The sequence below is a fragment of the Chlorocebus sabaeus genome, chromosome 9 (genome assembly GCF_047675955.1).
Source record: "Chlorocebus sabaeus isolate Y175 chromosome 9, mChlSab1.0.hap1, whole genome shotgun sequence".
In the NCBI taxonomy this organism is placed as follows: Eukaryota; Metazoa; Chordata; class Mammalia; order Primates; family Cercopithecidae; genus Chlorocebus; species Chlorocebus sabaeus.
In genome coordinates, this window is record NC_132912.1 from 92,783,222 (window position 1) to 92,793,570 (window position 10,349).

Consider the following 10,349-nt stretch of genomic DNA (forward strand, 5'->3'; position numbering starts at 1 on the left):
CTTAACTTCTAGAAGATTCTGTTTTCTTTTACATAAAATAGAAAAAGCAATATTTTAAAATAGCACCCCTCTTGTAAGGACATCAGGAGGATTAAATAAGTTAATGCATGTAACATGCCTGACAGACAGTCCATGTTCAGTGAACAAAACCATTTATCAAACGATGAGTTTGGAGTCATCTGTGGGTCTCAAAGTGAATGTGTACATGATCTGGGGAGACTGTTAAAATGAAGGATTTGAGGATTTTTTTTCACTAAGATTCTGATGCAATAAATCTGAGGTGAGGTCCAGGAATTCCCACTTTTAGCCAATTCCCCAAGTGATTCCAATGCAGGTGTTTGCAGATACTCTGTGAGAATTACTGGGGCAAACACGTGATCTTCCAGAGCAATCTTAGAGCTCTGAGGCTCTTAGACTCCAGTCTAAGGTACAGAAAAGAGAAAATTCGCTTGTGATTAAAGATGAGCCCCAGGCAATGTTTCAAAGGCAGAAGGATTGTGGTTTGATGGAGGAGTAGAGATGGGGAGGCAGGAGCATGTCACAGGCAGGGGGATGGCAGGTGCAATGATGGAGAGGTTGGAAGAGGAAGGAAACGTGGCCAGGAAGAAAGTTCTGCATAACGGAATAGGAGAGTGGGAATTGGAAAAATAGGAGGTGAAATAAGTTAGCTGAGGAGACTGGGAGTATGTGTAAAGAGGGACCCCCACAAAGGCAGTGGTTGGGAAGATTATTATCGAGGCATTGTGCATGGCAGCCCAGAGGTTGGCATGCTTATTAGGAGACATCTGGCAAGCTTCAGGCCTTGGCTTATTAGGACTTGCATGAAGGTGACAGCCATCATAACAGAAAACTAGCAACAACAGCTCCAGGGAGTTTTGAGATGCTTTCTCTGCATTTTAAAAAATGTTTAAGTCCAGCTCTGGGAAATTGAATACGGTCAGAGCTGCTATAAACAGACATTTCACCACCAGATAGTGAATAAAAACTTTGCCTCAGAGCAACAAAAAATCAAGTGTGCAAGAACTGGTAACAACTGAAAAATTGTGTAAATATTTAAGGATAGCCCTTTTACCTCTCTGGCGCTGGAGGGCACACTTGGACCCCAGCCACAAGATTCTGTATTTGTTCTTCTTCTCCCAGGCTCTGTTTTCGTCTTCAAAATCTTTACCTAACACAGTCTAAATATTGAAACAATGGGAGTAGAGAGGAAAAGGTGGTCAGATGTGGTGTGAGGAGCCCTGCCTGTGTGTGCCTTTTGCCACAGCTTACTGGGGAGTGTCTGCAGGGTGGATGATGCTGAAGCCTCAGTGCCTTCAGTCTGTTGTCTGGATGGGCTACTGCTTCCATCCTGGGAGTGAAGACCTGAGCAGCTGTGAGACACAGGATGCTTAATCATCTTTTTCTCTGGGATTTGTTCTCAGGTGTAGTATGGAAGCGGGTGGAGAAAAATCCATATAGGCAAATGGATTTTTGAAAAGGAATATAGATACTGCTGATAATCCCAGCATTTTGGGAGGCCGAGATGGGCAGATTACTTGAGGTCAGGAGTTCGAGATCAGCCTGGCCAACATGGTGAAACCCCATCTCTACTAAAAATACAAAAGTCAGCTGGGTGTGGTGGCACATGCCTGTAGTCCCACCTACTTGGGGGGTGGAAAATTTTCCTGAGGCAGGAAAATTGCTTGAACCTGAGAGGTGGAGGTTTCAGTGAGCCGAGATTGCACCACCGCCCTCCAGCCTGGGTGACAGGGACTCTGTCTCAACAAAAATGAAAAACAACAGCAACAACAAAGAAAAACAAAGAGGAAGATAGATACTAAGTTTTGACTGCTATGATGGCAGTTTTTTAACTGACCCTTGGAACAAGCTATCCTTAAATAAGAGCAGGAATATATTGATATGAATTTCTTACCCCAACACAGCTTTACAACTGTAATTTCTCTTAAATGGTTTATTTCTCTTGTTCCATCATGGCCAAAATGTTCAGAAAGCATTATTTTAACTTGTGACTCATATTTTCCAATTTTAAATGAATTTGTCTTTAATCTGGCCAGAACTACTTCAATCCTGCTTAGTTGCTGCTTTGTAGGAAACTTCTCTGTAATGCCTCCCTTGTGCTTTAATCCTCTCTTCCCTCCTTTTCCATTTGTGATGTGTTGCTAAGCATATGTCACTTTCTGGTTGGATTTTTGCCTTCTACTTTTATTATTCTTGTTTTGTAGGAAAGAAATCTTGGAGTAGGGGAAACTTTAGTGGGAGAGTAGAGTCAGGTAATGTAGAAAATCACTTTTAAACTTGGCTTTGTAAAGCAGAGACACATGGGCCTTCCTTTATTGTGATTTTTAAATTTTGTCTTTGAAATTTAAGTGATAATTCCAAATTATGACACTCACAAATGTAAAGTTATAGTTCTCCATAAAAAGAGCTCAATAAATTCTAGTCATGTGCAAAGCCATGTAATAAATATTTTGCATGCTTTATATGATTGATTCCTTCAAAAGGTTTGTGAGGTAGCTATTATCTCCTTTTAATAAGAAAAGAAACGGGCTCAGAAAAGCTAGGTATCTTGTCTAAAGTAAGTGGCAAAACAGTAGTATCTTTTTTTTTAATTAATTAATTAATTAATTATTATTATACTTTAAGTTGTAGGGTACATGTGCACAACGTGCAGGTTTGTTACATATGTATACTTGTGCCATGTTGGTGTGCTGCACCCATCAACTCGTCATTTACATCAGGTATAACTCCCAATGCAATCCCTCCCCCCTCCCCCCTCCCCATGATAGGCCCCGGTGTGTGATGTTCCCCTTCCCGAGTCCAAGTGATCTCATTGTTCAGTTCCCACCTATGAGTGAGAACATGCAGTGTTTGGTTTTCTGTTCTTGTGATAGTTTGCTAAGAATGATGGTTTCCAGCTGCATCCATGTCCCTACAAAGGACACAAACTCATCCTTTTTTATGGCTGCATAGTATTCCATGGTGTATATGTGCCACATTTTCTTAATCCAATCTGTCACTGATGGACATTTGGGTTGATTCCAAGTCTTTGCTATTGTGAATAGTGCTGCAATAAACATACGTGTGCATGTGTCTTTATAGCAGCATAATTTATAATCCTTTGGGTATATACCCAGTAATGGGATGGCTGGGTCATATGGTACATCTAGTTCTAGATCCTTGAGGAATCGCCATACAAAACAGTAGTATCTTATCTCATATTAGATTTGTATGCTATTATGAAAGGACTTTAATGAACTGTGAAATATTACATATTATTGATTCTGTGTATTTTTCTGTGGAATTAAGGAGCTGAAAGAGACCAAAGAATGTAATATATTCTTTTATGTAAGTGTAAAGTAGGTGACGGTGACCAGATAATAATGCTGGATCCCCAGTGTTTCCAGGAAAGCCTTGCTAGATAACTGCAAATGCTGAAACTAAGGCATTGATCTCAGATTTGAAGATACAACATATGTGGTAATGTCCCAGTATGACTGGGAGAACAACCTGGACTTATATTTTTATAAGTGCCATGCTGATCTGTAGTCTTAAAGAAATACATAGCATAAGCCATGCATATACAGTTTGGCTTTAAGATTGAATTGGCCAGAGCTAGGACAAGATAAGATTTTAGGAAGATCTACAGTTGGGCCAAGTTGCGGTCAGCTGGGAGGACCACAAAGAAATAACGAGGAGGCTAGCTTGAGCTCTAGGAAGGGCAACATGGACGTTGATAGAGGGTCCTAGCCCAGCAAACTATGCTGGTCTACTGTCTCAGTAGTGCCTGGTGGATGCTATATGTGAAATTAATTACAGAGCTGTTCCACTTTTCCTGCTTGAATCTTATCTTGTCTTTTAGTTTTCTGTTTTCAATCCCATTTCATAGTGAATCTTTCATCTGACTCTTTTCCCAGGATCGTTTTGGCTTTTGAATTTTGGCTTCTGAAATCTTCTCTTTACTCTAGCAAATAATTTTTATTAATTAGCCCTATTTGTTATAGATCTAGACCTTCCACAAGCATTTATGTCTTTCTCATACAAGCCCAAGAAGATGAACTTAATTCTGTAATGGACTTGGGAAAGATAATAGTTGTTAATAATTGTGCTTTTGAACAATTTTATTATCTCTAGTCCATGCCTATCCTGGCTTATCCTAAGTATATTAGACAGAGCAGCATTTTCCAGAGTATGGTGCATGGAACACTAGTCCCTGGAGATGTTCTGTTAAAAGGGTGTGGCCATACATGTTTGGGAAGCTGCACGTGTTATATCCTGTTCTTTGAGGCATATATCATGAATATTATCCTACTAAAAGTGTTGAGAAGTCTTATAGTAAATGAAACTTCAAAACCAAAAGTGTTTCTCAAACTTCTTGATGTAACACCTATAAAAATTCTGCAGAAAAGTGTTTCAAAGAACAAATTTGGGGGAATGCAGTCACAGAGCATAGCTTATGTCAGGCTTTCTCTTTAAGTTGTTAGGCCCAGTGAGATAGACTGATAGTCATAAAGTCTAGCTGGAAATAAAGTGTGCTTTACAAACAAACATTCTTTCTTGATATTGCCCTCCCACAACTCAAAAAATCCCTCTTGCATCTGTATCAAAGATTTCTTAAAGTTTTATTTATGATTACCTCACTTTGAGAGAATAAATGAAAGCAGTTACTAATGTACAGTAATTTTCCTCCAAAACATTATTCAGAGATAATTTTGTCTTGGGAAAGGAGAATTAAAACATGTATTGAATATATTTTAATGAGAAATGCACATTAAAATAGAATAACTTTGTCCTGGTTAGCATGGCCTGGTCATAAAAATGTTGATTCTTAGAATTAGTAAATTTCTCATGAAGAAAGATACAGCTGTTTAGCCAGTGATCTATTCATTGGCCATTAAAAGGCAATGAAAAGTAAGCATCTGTTTCCTATCTTATAATCTCAGGGAAGACAGATTCTTGGAAGCTCCAATGGGCACATTATGTGGAGGACAAGGAGAGAACTATAAAATGTCTCAGCCATATACACAAATCTGGGCCTGTTGGTTGTTATGGAGCAAAGTTTAAGCCTATAAGCTATAATCTTTTAAGTGTATAAACCATAGATATTCAAACAAACTCAATAGGCAAAATAAAAGAAGGCAGAAGTGGAACACAGGAGAAGCATAATTTTATAGTGCTGGTGATTTTGCTGCCCACTGCAGTCAGTGAGTGTATGTCCTGGAGAAAGAATGAATGGTAGATGTGAACCTGGTTTTCCCTGATTCCCTGAGTGCATCTTATAGCATGAGCATGCCACTGTGTGAAGGTGATTCAAGTTCAGAGTTCTGTATGCCTCATACAGTGTGGCCTCTAAACATCAACCAGCTATTTCAACTGGACCTTGACTGCAGAATCAGTGATTTGTTCTCTTAGACTTATTAAGATATGGTATATGAACAAGGTTGTGCCTTTCCAAGGGATTTTTAAGGATAATTTGGCTATAAGCAATTTTTACCCTGTGCACAGGCTTCAGAGCTAACCTCTACAGGAACTGAGTCACCGCTGAACTCAGGCATTTTGTTTTCTTAATGCATCTAGCTGCCACCCTATTCCTCTGACTCCACTTTTCAGGCAGGCACCTTGGTGGGAAACTGAGTCAAGTTAAAACTTGACTCAAAGTCATAATAGCTGCATTTATCAGCAGCAGCCACATCCATCCTAAGGAAGAGCATGTCCTGGCTACACAGGTACCCTTTCCTGGATCTGGGATGGGATTATGGTGAGCATGGGAAGTTGGTACCACTTTTTTGTGTCTATTACACACAATAAATAATAATTTTATTGTTTATAAACTGCTTGATTCAGCCACATGGCTTGGATTGGGAGACCTTGTGGTGAACTGTTTCTACCAACATAATTGTTGTAGTCAACTTAAGTGCCATTATATAAGAGCTGGCAGTAAAAGCTCATTCATTTTTGTGCAGAACGCTATGGAAACTGAAATGAAATTTTAATTCTATTAATAAAAACAAACAAGTGATAACATATTTGACTAACCTGCCAAACTGATTCATAGCTATATACTTACTGTAATTCACTCTGGTGGTATCTGCTTCTAATAGTAAAACAGATAGCAGCAACTCTGAAATCAGTGGTTTTATGTGTGTACAACCATGGGCTGTGGGCACAGATTATTGTATCATTGTGTATAGTATGCAGTCATTTGTTTTGATTAAGTACTTTAAAATGTCAAGTTTCTCTGCACAGATGCACATGGAGCTGTGGTTATTTCTGGGACAAAGATCTAAGATTTGGGGAAACATTACTTTTTTTTTTTATCACATGCATCTACCCCTAGTTAAAATAATTGACAATAAAAGAATTACAAGTAAGGCCATCTTTTCTTTGGTGCTAAGCCACTAGAAGGGAATGGGGAAGGTCCAGGAGCTAGAAGGTCAGACAGAAGATTCCTAGAGAAACGGACCCACCCTACCATGGCTGTTGGAGCCTCAGAGAAGCCCACCTGGGCCAGAGGCTCGAGATGCCAAGAAACTTACAAACAATAGGTAACATAAATCCATTCCTGAACCCCACCAAGTAGATGATCTGAGGGATGCCAAGAAGGAAGCTCCTTTCTCCTAGCTTTTGTCTTTGTATTGGAAACAGAAAGTAGTGAAAGGCATGTTTAGGTCTATGACTCTAACTGTTATTAAGGACTTAGACTTCATTATTCCTCTTATCTTCCCTTTCCTTTCCTTGCACTTTTTGTGATGGAGTTACTGGGCGGTGCAATGGACTTTGTGTAGTATGGGAGGGGATGGAAAGTAGATTAGCAAGAGGCACAGACGCTCCTTGAACTGAGGGAGCTAAAGGACTCCTTGGATGGACAATAGTTCTCTCTGTAAGTCTGCTTTTATTCAGTGCTGCTGGAAGAGTAGAGTCTTGTTCACTTTTCACCTTGATAGATTTTTCTTTCTACTGTCTCTGCATGTCTCTCTTCACTGAAAGTCTATGATATTAGCGTTATTATTTCTTCAGACACATTTTTTTCCCCCCAAGACTTCAGGTAGAAATTCAGGCAGCTGCAATCCTGTCTCTGTCCTTTCTGATGATTGATTGAACTTGTCTTCACATTCCACCCTTGGTTTCTACCTATTTTTGTCAGACTTATTCTACTTATTCTCTTACCTTCAAACAGGTATTGAGGGCTTTGTGACCATGCCAAGGAGAAGAGGATGAAAGATGTGCCTACATGTGCTGTGGTCTAAATTGTGTCCCTCCCAACCCTGCCCCAATTCATGTTGACACCCTAACTCCCAGTGTGACGATATTTTGGATATAGGGCTTTTAAGAGATAACTATGGTTAAATGAAGCCAAGGGCGTTTGGGGGAGGCATTGTTCTAATCAGATAGGATTGGTGGCCTTACAAAAAGAGGAAAAGAGAGATCTCTCTCCACATGCACTCACTGAGGAAAAGCCATGTGAGCCCTCAGGAAGAAAGTTCTGTCTGCAAGCCAGGGAGAGGACCTTCAGCAGAAACTGACCATGCTGGCACCCTGATCTCAGACTTCTATCTTCCAGAACTTAAGAGCAAATAAATTTTTGTTATTTAAGTCACCCTATCTGTGGTATTTGTTTCAGAAGCCTGAGCTGAATAAAACAACATAAAACTTGCATTCATGAAAATTGTGGACTCTATTCCAAGTCACTGATTTTTCACCTACATAGATCAGTAGTGGGTCATGATTATCCTGGGCGGCTGCATCTTCAAATCCAAAACATTTGAAAAGAGAGGCATCAGTTTTCATTATGAAAATAGATAGTATTCAGGCAGCAGCAACGTGGAGGAAACGGGAGTGAACCCAGAGTGTAGTGACCATCATGAGCCTCCTCAGCAAGCCCAAGAGTGAGATGAACCCAGAGGAGCTGCAGAAGCGAGAGGAGGAGGAATTTAACACGGGTCCATTCTCTGTGCCCACACAGTCAGTCAAGAACAACACCCAAGTGCTCATCAACTGTGGCAACAATAAGAAACTCCTGGGCCACGTGAAGGCCTTTGACAGGCACCACAACGTGGTGCTGGAGAACGTGAAGGAGATGTGGACTGAGGTACCCAAGAGCGGCAAAGGCAAGAAGAAGTCCAAGCCAGTCAACAAAGACTGCTACATCTCCAAGATGTTCCTGCACAGGTTATCGTGGTCCTGCGGAATCTGCCCATTGCCTGCGAGTAGGGGCCACCTATCTGTCGACAGAACTTACTCCCCTGGCCTACGAAAACCGCTGCCATTGATGTTGAGAATAATAGAGCTCTGTGTTTTTTTCTATTGCGGTGGAGGGAAGAAAAGAAAATAGATAGTATTTTGAGTAGAAATGTGGCTCTAGAGACAGGTTATTTCTTTACAACAATTTTAATTCTAGTTCTGACTCCACTTTATACAAACGATGTGACCTTAGTAAGTTACTTATTCTGTTTAATTCTCAGATAATTCTTCTGTGAAATGGGAATAATAGAGTATCTAATACATAGAGTAGTGGTGAGCATTAAATAAATTAATTCACAAATCATTGAACACAGTACTTGACACATAATAAGCACACATTAATATTTATTTTCATTTATAGGAGTAGCTAAACAAATATGTTGATGCCTACTCTACAGGGTTGATTTTTAGTTTGGTAGATCACTTGCTTGTGCAGTCTTCATTAATCTGTGTTGAAGAAAAATTGCACTGGATGGCTGATAAAAATGGAAAGATAGATTTTATTTGGGTTATTGCAGTAAAAGAGAGATTTTAGTACAGAACTGAGCTCAACTTCACTGAAATAAAAGGTGGGCAGATTTTTAAGCCCAAACATGAACTAGCAGAAAAGCACTGGAGAACATTAGGTGATAAGTTGGTGAATGTAATTTGGCCATCTGTCTTTGCTAATTGGCACTTATTGAAGTTAGGCTCTGTGATGGTACTCAAACATTTTTCTGGGTGTTTCTGTGAGGCTGTTTTTGGATGAGATTAACATTTAAATCAGCAGACTGAGTAAAGCAGATTGCCCTCCATGTGGGTGGGCCTCATCCAATCAGTTGAAAGCCTAACTAGAACAAAAGGCTGACTTTCCTCAAAGAAGGAAAGAATTCTCCTGCCTAGTCATCTTTAAATTGGATCATTGCCTCTTCTCTGATGGTCTTCCAACTGGGACATTGACTCTTCCTGCTTTTAAAGCAGCGTCTAGCCTTCAGATTCAAACATTGGCTCTGCAGATTTTGAACTTACTGTCCTCCATAAACATGTGAGTTAATTCTTTATAATATGCCCCCTCCCTGCCCAACCCTTTTTCCCATTCTGTTTTCCTGGAGAACTCCGATTAATATAGGCTCCTACTTTTCCACAGAGACTGTGAGATAGGAACACTATCTTTTTTGAAGATTACATTTCAAAGGGATAGCTCTCAGGTTCTTGAGAAAGACATTCTTGGATAAATCTGGCTAAAAACTGGGAGATAATTTATATCTCCAAAGGGCAGGGAAATAATTTACAATTGAAAACTTTCTGAAGTAAATGCTCTAAGGAAAGGAAGGTCAGGGGTCTATAGTCAGGAATGAATCAGTCTTAATTTTAGTTAAACTGAGGAGAATGTTAAGGTTGTGTTGTCATGTGCAAGGCAGTGTTCTGTGCCTCGAGTTTCAGAACTATATCTGGGTATCAAAATATGGAGGGTATGTAATTTTCATATATTTTTAAAAGATTTTATATTTTAAAAATTTGTTATACATTCCCATGAAAAAAACTTAGTTTTTCCTTAGCAAGAATAATTAGCTAAAATGAAAAGATAAAGCATTTTATTAACATCCACTTGCAAACCAGGCCTTGCTTATAAAACCAGTTTGAGTGGCCGTTTTGTGGCACTTGCCCTGGGTGTCAACATTTCAGTTTATGGGTCTGCAGAGGATATGTTAGTTGAATAAGTCAAATGAGATACATGGTCTCCTAATAGGATTTATGACATAGTGAATATGAAAGCATCTGAAAGTGTCTCATATGAGATGTCCTAGATAATGTCATTTAAAGTAGAAATTGAACTTGTTCCCATTTCCAGGTCCTAGGCCAAACTGCTTGGGAGTACTTTACCTCTTGGGTATTGCTGCTGTAGGCTTATTATCCCTGTGTTCTTCCTCTTAGCATCTTAAGATGAGAAGCTGCTCTTCCTTCTGTGTTATCAGATCTTCAGGTGTTATTATCCAGATATTCCATATTTTACTGGGAGGAACTCAAGGACATTTGGTGATCCTTGGAAACTGATGGGCAGACGAGGAGACATATGAGGCACTAAAGGAACCAAGGATCAGCAGGAGGTATAATGGCAAAAGTTGCAAGGA

At 39.7% G+C, this 10,349-nt stretch overlaps 1 pseudogene; it reads left to right on the forward strand.

The window, feature by feature from the left end:
- The first annotated feature begins 7,632 nt into the window (after positions 1-7,632).
- On the forward strand, positions 7,633-8,353 carry LOC103216238 (small nuclear ribonucleoprotein Sm D2 pseudogene; annotated as a pseudogene).
- Positions 8,354-10,349: the final 1,996 nt, after the last annotated feature.